Source organism: Cupressus sempervirens, chromosome 4 (assembly GCF_028749045.1).
Source record: "Cupressus sempervirens isolate cs-2001-9-10 chromosome 4, ASM2874904v1, whole genome shotgun sequence".
Taxonomy (NCBI): domain Eukaryota; kingdom Viridiplantae; phylum Streptophyta; class Pinopsida; order Cupressales; family Cupressaceae; genus Cupressus; species Cupressus sempervirens.
The window spans coordinates 86,163,069-86,180,023 of NC_143121.1; positions in this window are offsets into that span (position 1 = coordinate 86,163,069).

Consider the following 16,955-nt stretch of genomic DNA (forward strand, 5'->3'; position numbering starts at 1 on the left):
TAGAAGATCACAGTCTCGAGGTAGACAAAGTGATTGTTGGTTTTGTGAAAAGTTTGGTCACCTTAAAAAGGACTATAGAAAATATAAAAGGGCTCAAGAAAAGGTTTTGGGCAGCAAAGCAAACATCATTCATAATCAAGATGACGATGTTTGGTTCTTGAAAAAAGTAACACAACCTCAAATTTGTGGGTAATTGACTTTGAGAATTCACTTCATGCATCTTCTTGCAGTCAAGCCTTCACAAAGTACAAGGAAAATTTGGGAATGTCTATTTTGGTGATAACAAAGCTTGTGAAATTGTAGGAAAGGGTGATATTTTGTTATCAATAGAAGGAGGTGCTCAATTATTTCTTTAGGATGTTAGGCATGTTCCCAAACTAAAAAGAGATTTTATTTCTATCAATCAATTATATGATCAAGGTTTTCTTACACTTTTCATGGACACATGGAAAATTACCAAGGGTTTCATGGTTATTTCCAAAGGGGATAAAGTTGGCAGCCTATATGTTGTGGAAACTAGCGATGAGGTGGGAGCTGCAATGATTGTTGCAGACATTGATGTCCCACTTTGGCATCAAAGATTAGGCCACATGAGCAAAATGGGGCTAGAGGTTATGCTTAATTGAGATCAACTTCCAAGTCTCAAATCAATAGATTTAGAATTCTATGAGAAATGTCTTCATGGAAAATAAAAATGTGTCATCTTTTTGAAGAATGGTAATGACAAGAAGACAACACCATTGGAGTTAGTATACTCAAATGTCTTTGGTGTGATAGAGGTAACTTTTCATGGAGGTGCAAATTAATTTGTTTCTTTTTTTATGATTGTACTAGAAAGTTTTGGGTCTATATGATGTCTAGAAAGTCTGAAGTTTTCTCAAAATGTAAAGTTTTAAAAGCTCTTGTTAAAAATTAGTGCAAGTACAAAACCAAATATTTAAAATTAGATAACGAAGGTGAATTATATTCATTGGAGTTTGATAAATTTTGTGTAGATCAAGGTATTGATGAGTGAAATTTCTTCCATTCACCCCTCAAGAAAATGGTGTAGCGAAAAGACTAAATTAAACTATACTTGAGAAAGTTAAATGCATGCTATCTAATGCTAGTTTAGGAAAACAATTCTAGGTAGAGGCCTACAATATAATAGTTTATTTGATTGATCTAAGTCCTTCATCTCATTTGAACTTAGGAATTCCAAAAGAGGAATGGTTGGGTAGAAGGATTTCCTACTCACATCTTTGAGTGTTTGGGTGTTGAGAATTTGTTGATGTTACTAAAGAAAAAAAGGAGCAATCTTGATTCAAAATCACAATAGTGTATCTTCATGGGCCATGGTGAAGATCAATTTGGATTTTTTTTATGTGATACTATTGTAAAGAAGATTGGGTAGAGTAGAGATTTGGTCTTTAATGAGACCGAATTTCCAGCTCTTCAATAGACATCTCAGGAAATACCTACTAAAGAATTTATTCCTATGCCTTTGTTTAATTAGAATAATTCTTCATTTGATCCAAAGTCTCAGTCTATGGCTTGTACTCCTACCTTTTTTTGCAACAAACCCTGCCTTGTCATCAAAAAGTGATTCATTCAAGATAACTCAAAACCTTTAAACTATGGTCAAGACTATCAAATTCTTTTTTCTTGCAAACATTTGGATTACTCTCCAAACACACAATCACCAATACAAAAAATGTGTTGTAGAAGAACACATAATGAACAAGTTCCTTTTTATTCTTTTCTTTTATCTCAAACAAAGCCTTCATCTAAATTTGGTTGCCTAATAGAGCATCAACATGTTAGTATTTCTTTCCATTCAATCAAGGTGTATGGATGGAGACAATTCATGGTAGTAGAAATATGTTTGGGCATATAGGAAATGTCAACACACACAAATATTTTGCTCACTGTATATGTTAGTCAGTGGGCCATAGTGATGAGCACGGTGTTTGTGTCACTCAACGAGTTGGGAATCTTTCACTCACATCACATATAAGTACCACCATACAAAAGATGAGACATGTCTTTGGAGACCAACAAGCTATCAAGACATCTCCTTCACCACTAAATGTTCCATGCAGACATTTGGAGAGAAGTTTGAATAGTGAACTTGGGAGTGGTGGGGATCATGAAAAATAGCATGAATGGCATGGTGAACAAAATGTGTGGGCCCCTCATTTACAATTTTTGGGTTTTAATCTTCCTCACACTATTCCTTGCCAAATAGAAACATAGAACATTCATATGCAGGGACCTATCACCATAAATTCACACCCACTTCATGCTTTAGAATCTCCACAACATTATATAGAGTCCTCCAGTCATGATGTTGCTAGTGAAGAACATGGCATGTGGGATACCTAAGAACAAGGAATGAACAATGACAATGGTTTTCTAATTGAAGATATGCATCCAAATACATATCATGGCACCTCTATTTCATCATAGGTCCCACAAAATAATCTAGATGAGTTGATGGATACCTCTAGTCATCAAATTTAACATAGGACTTGTACATCATCAAAGGGAAATGATTATGAATTGGTAAGAATCAATTTTGAGAATGAGAAACACATTCCATACTTAAGGCGATCTACTAGGTAGAGAAGAATACTTACAAGATATTCAAATTATGAATTTCTTTACTATGAGGAGGCAAAACCTGAGATTGTAGTCTTTGATCAAGTAGAACCGATTAATTTCAAATATGCTTGTAGAAATTATAATAAAAATCAATGGATGATCGCGATGGAAGAAGAGATGAATTCTCTTAAAACCAAAAAAATTGGGACTTAGTGCCGCTTCTACCCAACCGTAAAACTCTAAAAAATATTTGGGTATATAAGGTGAAAGAGGAAGATGGTGGTAGAAAGAGATACCATGCTCGGTTGGTTGTCAAAGGTTGTGCTCAAAAAAAAGGGTTAGACTTTGCAGATATTTTCTCACCAGTTGTGTGGATGATTATAATCCAAAATATTTTGGGATTGGTAGCCATTTTGGATCTTGAGCTAGAACAACTTGATGCCAAGATCACTTTTCTGCATGGTGACATCAATGAAGAATTGTACACGGAACAACCTAAAGGCTTTGTTCAAAAGGGGAAAGAACATCTCTATTATCAGGTGAAGCAAAGTTTGTATGGGCTTAAGCAAGCTCCAAGATGATGGTACATTAAATTTGATTGGTGTATGGCTAAACATAACTTCACCCAATGCGAATCAAATCCATGTGTTTACTATAAAAAGTTTCCTAATGGTGAGTTTGTTATTATTCTATTTTATGTTGATGACATGCTATTGCTAGTTCTTCTCCTTAAATAGTCAGCAAGTAAAAGTAAGTGTTAGCTTCTTGGTTTTCCATGAAAGATTTAGGAGCTGCCAAAAATATTCTCGTAATGACTATCACTAGAGATAGATAGAAAAAGGTGCTTACTTTGTTACAAAAAATTATACATTGACAAAGTTGTAGAGTGGTTTGGTATGGATAAAGAAAAATATATTCCTATTCCTCTTGCACCTCAATTTCACCTAAATTTTGATTTGTGTCCAAAACACAAGAAGAGAAGGACATTATGAATAACATTTCTTAAATAAATCAGCGGTTGGTAGCATAATGTATGCTATGGTTTCTATGTGTCCCAACATTTCTCATGAAATGGGAGTAGTTAGTAGACTCATGAGAAATCATGGGAAGCCTTATTGGGAAGTGGTCAAGTGGATATTGTAGTATCTCAAGGGAACTTTTGATTATGCATTATGTTTTGGTAGAAATCATGCTCAACTGTAAGGATTTAGCGATTTAGATCTTGCTAGAGATTGAGAAAAATGTAGGTCTTCTATTGGTTATGCTTTCATATTTTTTGAGGTTTCCATTAGTTGGCTTTCAAGGTTGCAACATTGTGTTGCAATCTCTTCTGCTAAAGCCAAATACTTGGCTCTTTCTGAAGGTACCAAAGAGATGATTTGGTTGCAATGCATGTTCAGTGATGTACATTGGCAACAAGATGATATTTTTTTATTTTCTAATAGTTAGAATGAAATTTTTATGGCTCACAATCATTCCTCTTAGTGATGCTCCAAACATATTGATGAGCATGCTCACTATGTTCACTATGTGGTAGAAAAAGGAAAACTAATGGTTGCTAAAATTGATACAAAGATCAATCTGACGGACATGTTGACGAAGGTTGTTGCCAAGGAGAAGTTCAAATGTGCCAAGACTTCTCTTGGTCTTGTTAAAAAGAAGCAGGTCAGCATGTCAAGCAGGGGAATGGTTGATCAGGTGATGCATCCATTTTCTTTAGGTGGGAGATTGTTGAGTATTTGAAGGCCAACAATCATGAGTTTTTTCCCTTGAATTGTTTTGTTTCTCTTCATCTAATCATTTGTGATCTATAAATATTGATGGTATCTATTTGTAAACTCAAAATCTATGTTTATATGTCTTTCTTTCTATATATTTCATTTTCACTTTTTGTTATTAACATGTTAGATACATGGTTCAATGAGTTTGACTCAGAAGCTACACATCGTGATAGCAATATCACAATTTAACTTTCCATTGAAAGCATCTTGTGCTTATCAATATAACCATATTTTATTCTTATATCTCTCACAAGAACCCTTAAGAATGAAAACACAAGATAAAAAATAACATGAGTACACTTAAATATTTCCAATTCATCACTTATCATTTTCCAAGAGAATTTGTTCACACAAAATTTGAAAAATAGAAAGGAAGCACATTAATCTCTTGCATCTATTCCAAAGTCAATATTTGTCACTTTAGAAAAATTTAAGGACTTTTCCAACATTATATACCTTTTGAACATTCAATTCTATATGTTACCAATGGAATCCTAAATGAAGTAATAAATATATGCCTCTTACAACTTCACAACACAAATCTAAAAACACAAAATAGAGGTACAACTCTATTTAAATTTTCACAAGTCCATAAATTTAAATTCCAAAGTTGTTTATATGAGAGTTATAAAAACCCTTATATTTAAAATTTTGAAATCCTATACCAATGTCTTTAGCTCTTCAAATTTCATTCCCTTCAAAACATTCTATATCTTACATGTTTATTGATGGAGAGGTCATAAATCATGTTAAAAATGTATGCAATGAATTGAAAACTTTGAAAATTGAAATGAATTGTATAGTTGAAATAATGAACTAATTGAAATTTATCATTACATGATCAAATTTACAACAAAATAAATCTAAACTATTTTGGCAAAACAAAATACAAAGGCAAACAAACAATTTTTTTTGAATGGTTTGTAATGTTTCATACATCCCCATCTTCAATTTACTAAGCATAACTCACCATATTTGTTAAATGCAATTATTGACTTTACCGTTTGTTATTTTTGACTCTATCGATTAACCCTCGTTTTAACTCACCCATATTTTGAAATTTCTAATAGTTAGTTTTGTATTTAATGTAGTATGTAAACATTTCACTTTCTCACCTAGTTTTGAGTTCCAAATCTAGTGCTCTTTGAATACTTTATTTAAAATCTTGTAAATGTATAATGATAGGAGAATTAATTAGAACGGAAAATAGATAATATTTCTTCTTGTGAGTTCAAGATTTTGCTCTATTTTTCTCTCTTCTAAAAATATCTAATATGGTATCACAGCTTATGGTTGGATGTTATGGTTGAGAGATAACAGTTGGAAGCTAGAGAAGATCAAGAGTTTGTTGGAGTGAAGTTTGAAAGCTTTGGGTGAACTAGTCATGTTCTTACCCTGCAAAGATAGAATTTAAACCAATTGTGTTTAACCTAAGCATCTAACGCAAAAAATTCTAAAGGCATACAATTTATCTAACTATTTGTTGACAAAGAAATATTTTTATTTAGCTCAGGAGAAAGGTAAAATATACTAAAGTTGTTATGGCTTCCACAAGTAATCCCAGCACACAAGGACCAATATTGAATGAAAAAAATTATTCTATATGGGCCAGTAAAATGAAGAATTTAGGTTGTTGGGGGGCTGTAGAATCTAAGTATGAAGAGTCCAATGCACAAAGGAATGCTAATGTAGAGAACAAAAGGAAAGTTTCAAGAGGTTTGTGGAACATACTTAATGGAGTTGAAGAATCCATATTTCCCAAAATTTTAGCAACAACTAATACATATCAAGCATGGGAAATGCTTACAAAAACATATCAAGGAGTAGAAAATGTGAAGAATGCTAAGCTATAGTTTTTGAGAAAAAAGTTTGAAAGCTTGTAAATGAAGGATACTAAGACTATGGATCAATTCATGTCTCAAGCTACGAATATAGTGAATCAGCTAAGAGCTTATGGTGAGATGTCATAGATAGAAAAGTTGTGGAGGAAATCCTTAGAAGTATTCCACAACAATATGACACTTTGGTAACTACAATTGAAGAATGTAAATATATTTCTATATATTTCATTAAAGAGTTGACTAGTTCAATTTGAACCATGAATCTAGAATTCAAAAGAGAAATGAGTCTTCAGAGATTGCTCTACAAACACATGCCACAATCAACAAAGGAAGAGGTAGAGGAAATAGAGGCAGAGGAAGAAGAGGAAGAAGTTCATTTCAATTTGATAGTAGACATGGTGCTGAAAAGTCAAGTAGAACAACCTCTATCACAGTCACAAACCCAAAGAGGAAGAGGAAGAAGCAATAGAGAAAGAGGAAAATTTGATAAATCAAACATACAATGATATTACTGCAAAAAACATGGACATTTTGAGAGTGAGTGCATGAAGAAACAAGTAGCCCAGAATAGGGGAAGAGCTAATGTTTCCAACGTGGAAGAGGAAACTCATTCAATGCTTCTATCATGCTCAGTAGTAGATGATAACAACAAAGAAGACACATGGTTGTTAGATGGCACCTACAACAATCACATGATAGGAAACAAAAATCTTAATACTAGTTGTAATGGAATAGTGAAGACCATGATAAAATTAAGAGATGATCACTTGGTTCATGCTCTAGGAAGAGGTGTACTGTCACAATTGTAAATAAGAAAAATGAAAAGAAAGATATCCATAATGTTTATTATGGTGAGAATTTGAAGCATAATCTATTGAGTGTAGGCCAAATGAGTAAGAATGGGTTTGAAGTTAGGTTTAAAGGACCTACTTGCATTATCCTAGACAAACCTCCAAGTAAAATGGTCATAGCTAGAGTTCAAATGACAAGAAATAGATTATATCCTCTAAATTTGAGAAGTGTCAAACAACCTATTGCTTATGCACAATATGTCACAAATTCTAATGAAACTTAGTTATGGCATCTTAGATATGGCCACTTAGCATTTAACAATCTAGATATATTGCAAAAAAGGTCAATGGTTGTAGGTCTACCAACAATAGATGTTGACCACAATCCTTGTGAGAGTTGTATAATTTCCAAGCATAAGAGGAGTGCCTTTCCAAATGCTACAACTTATAGAGCCCAAGATCTTTTAGATTTGGTGCATACCAATCCTTGTGGCCCTATGCAAGGTATACTTTAAGAAACCCCCCCTTTAGAAAAGGTGTAAAAACTTGGTGAAAGGTGTAAAACACTTGACAAAAAAATTTAATTTATGTGGCAAAAAAAATCATTTTACAAAGAAAAAATAATAATCTCCATTGGAAAATCATTCGTAGCCTCTCGAAAAATGTGTAAAATCTAGGCAAATTGTGATATTTTAAAACAACAACAAAAATATACATTGGCAAACAAAAAATAATTATCATACTTAAATATTAATTTTTTTAGTGAATCATTTCATTGTATTAGATGGAAAATATACACATTAGCGAATAATAATAATTTTAGAATTAAACATAAATTTTGTGGGAGAAGTAATTCATTGTGCTACTATTAGATATAAAATATATACATTACAATTATATGGTTAAATTTTATAATAATATTTCTCATCTTAGAAATTCATAATTATATTTCTCATCTTAGAGTTAGCATTGCTCTCATAAGGCATAAGTTAATCTTTAGTTAGAGGATTTGATACTTTAGGAACATAGCATTTATTTTAACATCTAGATTCAAGAACACCATACAGTCTAAATTTTAAATGTAAATTCAATACCAGTTATTTTCATTAGGTTATTTGACATGTATCAATTTAAATTGAAAGGCTAGTGAAAGCCTAAAAGATGCAAACTCTATGCTACACCTAAATTGCCAATAATTTGTGAGCTTTTCAATTCAAAGTTTAAAGTAAACATCAACTACACTCAATTAACAATTCAATCTAGGTTTTTTGCTAACTTGATCTTAATGAAGTTATGAGTTCTACCAAAATCAATTAGCTTTTCCACCCTTTGTTTCTTTATAACCTCCATGATTGAATAATCCATAAATAGGTTGGATGTTCCACACTTTGTATCACAAACATGGACAATTACTATTCCAGACAACTCTTAACTGTCATACTTGCTATTTGAAGTAAAATGTTAGAAATGCTTTAGAATAACTTGGGGGGCTGAATCAGTTATTCAAGATCCAAATGTCTTGATAACACTTTTTCACTAATTAGAGTGAGCCTATTTAACTAATCATGCATCCAAGCTAAAATTTCTACTTAGCAAGTTACTGAAAATCAACATGTAGGAATAAAACATGAAAGATCAACACATAACACAGTGATTTATGTGGAAACCCAATTTGGGAAAAACCACTATTAACATGCTACTCAATTCTCACTCTTCTGAAGTGATGCTCGATGAAAGGCTTGCCCTATTAAAGACTACAACACACTGTTAAATGTGACCTAGTTAAAGGATTTCAACCACCCTGTTAGAAGTGGGCCTAGTTAAAGGACTTTAGAACATTCACTTGGAATGCCACCCTATTAAAAGATTTACAAATGGCTGTTAAACCAACCTAAGTCCATAGGATTTTACCTTAACTTATATAATTGTTGGAGAGTAACAACAAGGGCTTTTGATCTAATACAACTCACAACATAGCTTGCAGATTTTAGATCTCAATTTAGCTCACAAATTTTCTTAGCTTTCAGTCTCTACAACTCTAATAGCTTGTCCTCCTTTCAAACTTCATCTCCTTGAGTCTCCATGCTCAATGTACTAGTGCAATCACCTATGAGGTCACCTATCAAAGTAGAATCTATGTACTTTGTTCCTCCTTCTCAATGCCTCCACCTTGACATCCAACCAACCACTCAACTTGGTTACTCTTTCTTCTTGACCTATAACTCCTTAAATAGAAGTCTGGAATACTTTTCCTACTTTAATCTTCCTACTTTTAATTTCAGTTTGAATGGATTAGGTAAGATTTAATGAATCTACCCTTAATCTTGTTTCTTCCAAAAACATCATGAAGAATCCTCCTATATTCACCCAAAAATGGTTTACCTAAAATTCTATGCCACTAGCTCATCATCCTTATCCTCCATCTGGTTCACAAAATTCAAGGTAACAAACTTGTTGGCTCAGATCTGGCAAATTTTTGACTTTTCAAATAATGCTACAACTTAGCATTATTGAATTTGTGATGCTCAACACATACTGCGTTACTCAACACCCACTATGTTTTACTAATGCTTGGCACTTACTATGGATTCGCTCGGCATCAACTAAGTTTCTCTGATGCTCAACACCTATTACTTGCTCAGCATCTAAACTTGCTTAGCTTCTTCTATTTCACTCGACACACACTAGATTTTGCATTTACTCGACACTTACTGATAATCTACTTAGCATGAACTAGCTTGCTTGGCACCCACTGATGAACTTAGTCAACTTTGTAGACAACTTTGCTACAACTTATTATTCTAAGTTTAGCCAACCTCTATATCTTCAAGTATATTATCAATACATCATTTTACTATTGTCTTAACTGATCCTTGTACTTCATTAAAAAACCATAACTCAACCTTTCCCTTAGGTGTTTTTTTTATATCTTATTGATTAAATCTTCTTCATCAATCAACTAAGTGATAGTACATGGATCTTATAAGCAATTGTCATTCAAGAAAATAGCACGTTTGACATCAGTCACAAAACAATGATTGAAAATATTCTTTATCAACAATATCCCTCTTTGCAAACAATCTTCTTTCTTCAATAATGATCTTTTCTATCAAATTTCAACAATCTCCCTGTTTGGCATTGATGGCAAACCAAACTAATCAACCAAGTTGAAAACTAGGTTAGAACAATAAATCAAATGCCAAAAAGAAAACTTTATCCAAAACTATTCATTCTATTAGCAACTTTGAATTTCTTATGACTCCCTCTGAATTTTGTAAGTAACTCCCTCTTTTAGAGTATTAGTGATATCTCTTTTGCTGATACATTGTCTTCTCCTTTTTATTCTACTCCCTCTCTAATTGATTTGTGTCTGCATTGTTTTCTCCCTCTGAGCTGCTATTTAATTTTCTTCTTGTTTTTTGCTATTCTCCCTTTATATATTTCTCCTTGTACATGTCTAATCAGTTTCTACTATTTCCCCCTTTACACATTTCTCCCTCTACATGTCTGGTCAATTTCTAATATTTCTCCCTCTTTTTTGTAGTTTATCACTTTTATCAATTTCTATCTATTTCTCCCTCTACATACTTGATCTTGTAGATTTGATCATTTTCTGCTATTGCTCCCTCTTTGACAACAATGCTAAAGACACATTATTTCAAAAAAATTATCATGCAAGTATAGCATTTGCAGGAACTCCAATTTCTCCCTCTGTCACCTTGCTTGTATCTTGTTTGGAATTTTAGTACTTTAATTACTTCAGGAAAAAACCTAAAGTAAGTATCCTTTGCATCAATTTATAGCATTTTAGCAATCAACTCATTTGATACAAGGCAATCTTGTTGTTGCTTAAATAGCCTTGGATAGGGGTATCACCCCTAACTTACCTCTAAGATGTTCAAATGCATCTTTAGATAATGGTTTTGTGGAAATGTCAATAATTTGATCTGTTGAATTGACATATTGCATCCTCACTTGCTTGTCTTTGACCAATTCTCTTACATAGTGACACTTAATTGCAATGTGTTGTGTTGTAGCATGCATCACAGGATTCTTTGATATATTGATGGCACTTGTGTTATCACAATAGAGAATCATAGGTTCAGTCATCTCTTCCTCCATACCTTGCAACAAATGTTTGATCCATACAACATTGGTGTAGTTGATAGCAACAACACCATACTCAGCTTCTATTGTAGACTGTGAGGTACAACTTTGATTTTTCCTAGTCGAAGTGAGCAATCTTTTACCTAAGAAAAGTGTTCCTCCACTAATGCTTTTTCTATCATCAATATTACCTCCCCAATCTACATCAGTGTAGGCTTTCAACTCAAATTTTTTAGTCCTTCTGTAGTATAAGCCAAAGTCATCTATGCCTTTTAGGTACCTCATTATTCTTTTTACTGCCATAAAATGATTTTCTCTTGGGTTTGCAAAAAATCTTGCCACTATTCCAATAGATAATGCAACTTTTGGTCTACTATGCACAACATATTGTAGTTTTCCAATCATTGATCTGTACATGGTCTGATTTACTTCAACTGATTCATCATTCTTGGATAACTTATATCCTGTTACCATTGGTGTGCTGACTGATTTTGAATCTTCTAAGCCAAATCTCTTGAGTATCTCCTTTTAGTTGATGTACTTGCAATCTAACAAAGAATTTGATTCCTCCAAACATTGACATCTCAAACTCATGTTTCATTTGATCAGAAAAATCTTTGCATAGGGCATCTTTTACTCCAAATATTATATCATCAACAAAGATTTCAGATATCAAAATGTCTTTACCTTTTTTTGCCTTGATATAAAGATTGTTGTTATCATCTATTTTCTCAAATCCTATCTTCATTAGATATTTGTGAAGTCTCTCATACCATGCTCTAGGTGTTTGCTTCAAACCATAGAGTGTTTTATGTAGTTTGCAAACCATATCCTTATTTTTGTCATCAAAAAATCCATCTAGTTGTTCTATATAGACTTCTTCTATTATACCATTTAGAAAAGAAAACTTTACATCCATTTGGTAGACTTTAAAACCTATATAGGCAGTATATTCAAGTAGTGTTCTTACTCCTTCCATCCTTGTAATAGGGGCAAATGTTTCCCCATAGTCCAGTCCTTCTTGTGCATAACCTTTACAGACTAGTCTGGCCTTATTTCTTGTGATCTCACCATTCTCATCTAGCTTGTTTCTAAATACCCACTTGGTACCAATCACATTCTTATCATCTAGTCTTAGAACTAAAGTCTAGGTATTCTTTTTCTCTATCTGCTCAATCTCTTCTTCCATAGCTTTACACCAATTATCATCTTGTAGTGCATCTTTCATTGTTTTGTATTCAATCTTGCTTATTAGACATAATTCATTTCTTATTATATTCCTTATTATTGGTCTAGCTTCTTTGTCACCAATGATTTTTTTAGTAGGGTGATATCTTTTCACATACTTGGATAACCTTGGTTCTTTCCTCATTTCCAAGTTTGGTCTTTTAGTTTCAAAGTCACTGTGTACATCTCTTTTAGGTAACCCAACATCTCTCTCATGTGTACTAATTTTAGAATCAGAATGTGCATTACATTCATTCTACAACTCAGCTTTTGAATGCAACTCAACATTCACTGGTTGTGACTCAGCTAATACTAAAATTTGTTGTTGATTCATAGTTTGATTGGTAGCTTCTTCTTTAGCAAGCATTCCTTCATAGACATATACAAAGGATCTATACTCTTCTGATTTCTTGGTTTCATCAACTTGAACTTTTACATGCTCATCAAAATTTACATTTTCACTCTCCACAACTTTGTTAGTGTTATTATTCAAACACTTATATGCTTTACTTCTAGTGGAGTATCCAAGGAGTATGCCTTTATCACTCTTTGCATCAAACTTGTCATTTCTAATATCTTTAAGGACATAGCATTTACAACCAAACACTTGGAAATATTTTACACTGGGTGAGTGGCCATATCATAATTCAAAAAGTGTTGCATTTGTACCTCTCTTGACTTGTACTTGATTCAAGGTGTAGATAGTAGTACTAACAAATTCTCTCTAGTACTTTAGAGAAACATTCTTCTCCATCATTAATGTTCTAGCACAATCTATCACTAATCTATTCCTTCTTTCTACAATTCCATTCTATGGGGGAGTTCTAGGTGCTGATGTTTGTCTCTTGATTCCTTTATTATTGCAAAATGTCTCAAATTCTTTTCATGTGAATTTTCCTCCTCAATTTGATCTTAAGAACTTCAGACTCTTCCTTATTTCCTTCTCAACCCTTGCCAAATACTACTTAAACATTTGAAATGCATCAGATTTTTGCTTTAAGAACATGCCAATCATCATCCTAGAGTAGTCATCTACAAACAACATTATATATCTATCTCCTTTGTAGCTTTGCACTTCTATTGGGCTACATAAATTTGTATGGAAGTGTAGGTTTTTATTTTGAAAGTTGACTTGGTCATATTTCATAGTTGACATTGTTTGCACATTGTATTGTCAGGTTTCTCTAGTTTAGGCAAACCTTTGACTTTCTTCATTTTGCTGATGCTAATTAGATTATCAAAGTTGACATGAAATGGCCTTTTGTGCCATAGCCACACATCATCAAATCTAATAATAAGACATGTTGCATCTTCCATATCTAGGTAAAATAGATTACTCTTAGTTTTTTCTCTTTTTTCTATCAAATTTTGATTAGTGTTATAGATTTTGGTAGATTTATTTCCAAATTCTACTTTGCATCCTATATTGCCTAAATGTGACATACTCAGCAAGTTGTAGTTCAATCCTTCAACATAGTATGCATTCTCACATGAAATTTTCTTTGTAAGCTTAATGGATTCTTTTCTTTTGATTAGACGTGGAGCATCATTTCTAAATCTAACACTATTTATATCATACTAAGTAAAGGTAACAAACTTACTTTTTTCTCCTATCATGTGATGTGAGCATCCACTATTTATGATCCACCTATCATTCTTGTTCATACAGGTTACCAATTATGTTTCCACATCTTCATCTAACTCAACCTTCATGGCTACATAGACTACCCCATCATCATTTTCATCAGAATCCTCTTCTTCAACAATGTAGCACTTTTTTCCTTTGTCTTTTTAATCTCTACTATCATCTTCTCTTATGTTCTTGTGCTTGTTTCCTTCTCTATAGTTCTTTTGTGCACACCTTCCAACAATATGACCTACTTTATTGCAATTAAAATATATGATAGGTAGCTTACCTTTGAATTTACCTTTGCCTCTATGAAATCTTCTGGCCAACAATGCTTCCAATTGTTCCACATCTTCTTCATCTGTGTTGCTGTCATTGGATGCATATTTTACCTTTTTCTTCTTCTTCTTTAGTTTCACCTCTTCATTGTATTTAAACAATAGCTTGGCCTTGAAAGAAGATTCAAGAATATCAGGTCTGTAGTTATCAAAATTGGATAACACAAATGCAGTAAGTCTTCCCACTATTCCTTCAAGAGTTAGCTTATTTCTTGGTACACATCTTAACTCCTGGATGGCTAACACTCTAATAGAATATATGGGAAGCAAGGTTCTTAAGAATTTACTTTTAACGGTTTCATCATCTAAATGACCACCCAAACTTCTTATTGCACTTACCACTTCCTTTATTCTAGAGGCATATTGAGCAATGTTCTCACCTTCCTCCATTCTCATGTCATCAAACTTTCCTCTGAGACTTTCTCTTTTTGCTCTTTAGAAATTTTGATCTCCTCCATAAATATCTATCAAGGATTTTCACATCTTAAATGCAAAGTCACATCCCTTTATGTCATCAAATTCAGTATAATTGAGGGCAGAGGCAATGTCCAGCATTACTTGGTTGTGCTCCTTCTTTTTCTTCGTATCTTTTGTAGTAGGGATAGCTAGATCAACATGTTCCACTTCAATTGAGGTTTGTGCATGATCACTTAGTGATCCAAGGTGCAACTTCATTAAACTTTTCCATGTAGTGAAGTTATCTCTGTTGAGCTTGGGAACTTCTCTCTTGGACATCTTGATCTTCCTACTTCTAGTACCTTTAAACCAAACCAGCATATAGCTCTACTACCAATTGTTAGAAATTATCTAGAATAACTGAGAGGGGAGGTGAATTAGTAATTCAAGGTCCAAATATCCTGATAATACTTTCTCACTAATTATAGTGAGCCCATTTAACTAATCATGCATCCAAGCTAAACTTTCTACTTAGCAAGTTACTAAAAATCAACATATAGGAATAAAACATGAAAGATCAACACATAACACAATGATTTATGTGAACCTAATTTGGGAAAAAGCACCAATAGCATGCTACTCAATTCTCACTCTTTGAAGTGATGCCCTATAAAAGGCCTACCCTATTAAAGGCTACAACACATTGTTAAATGTGACCTAGTTAAAGGATTTCAACCACCCTATTAGAAGTGGGTCTGGTTAAAGGTCTTTAGAACATTCACTTGAAATTCCACCCTGTTAAAGGATTTACAAATGGTTATTAAACCAACCTAAGTCCATAAGATTTTACACTAATTGATACAAATTTTAGAGAGTAACAACAAGGGCTTTTGATCTGATACAACTCACAACATAACTTGCAAATTTTAGATCTTGATTCAACTGAAAATTTTTCCTAGCTTTCAATCTCTGCAACTCTGGCAACTTGTCCTCCATTATGTTGGAAATTTGAATGAAAAGGTTTACTATCAAAGAGAGAGATTTTTGTTAAAATAATGTTTTCAATCATTATTTTTTTATTGTTGTCAAACCTACTATTTGTAGGAATGAAAATTTCTTATAAGATCTAAGTACTATCACTTAGTTGATTGATGAAGAGGATTTGATCAACATGATGTAACAAAAGTACCTAAGGGAAAAGTTGAGTTATGATTTTGTAATGAAGTGAAAGGATCATCTAAGACAATGGTTAAATGATGTATTGATAACATACTCAAAGATACAGAGGTTGGCCACACTAAGAAACACTAGAAGTATAAGTTAGAACAAGGTTGACTGCAACGCTTAAACTAAGTTCATCAGTGGGTGCCGAGAAAACTAGTTGAAGCCAAGAAAATTCTCAGTTGGAGATGAGAAAATGCAAAATTTAGTGTGTGCTAAGTGAACTTCAGGTGTCGAGTGAAGTTCAAGTGCCAAGAAAACTAATAGGTGTCGAGCATCAAAAAATCTTAGTAGGTGCCGAGTGAACTTGTGTTGTCGAGCATCAGTAAAACATAGTTGGTACCAAATAACACAGTATGTGCTGAGCATCAGAATTTCAATAGTGTTGAGCTGCTACATTATTGGAAATGATGAAGATTTTCCAAATCTAAATTGACAAAGTTGTTACCTTGAATTTTGTGAACTAGTTGGAGGATAAGGATGATGAGCTGGTGGCACATAATTTTATGTAAACTATTTTTGAGCAAATTCAAGAGGATTCTTCATGATTTTTCTAGAAGAAACAAAATATGGGTTAGATTTAATGAATCCTACCTAATCCATACGAATTGAAATTAAAGGAGAGAAGAATTGAGTGGGAAAAGGAATCCCAAACTTCTATTTAAGGAGTCATAGACCAAGAAGAAAAAGCTACTAGACTGCCAAATTGTGAAGTGGTTAGAAGGTGTCAAAGAGAAGACATCTAGGAGAAGGAAGAATAGAGCATAGAGACTCTACTTTGACAAGTGGTTAGAGAGAGATGATTACACTAGTACATTGAGCATGGAGACTCAAGCAAACTAAGCTTGAAGGGAGGGCAAGTAGTCAGAGTTGCAGAGACTGAAAGTCAGGCAATGATATGAGCTAAGAAGTGATCTGAGATCTGCAAGTTGAGTTGGATTCTATAATTAGGTCTAAACCCCTTATAATTACTCTCTAGAAATTATATCAGTTAGGGTAGAAGAAAATCATATGGACTTAGGTTGGTTTAATAACCATTTGTA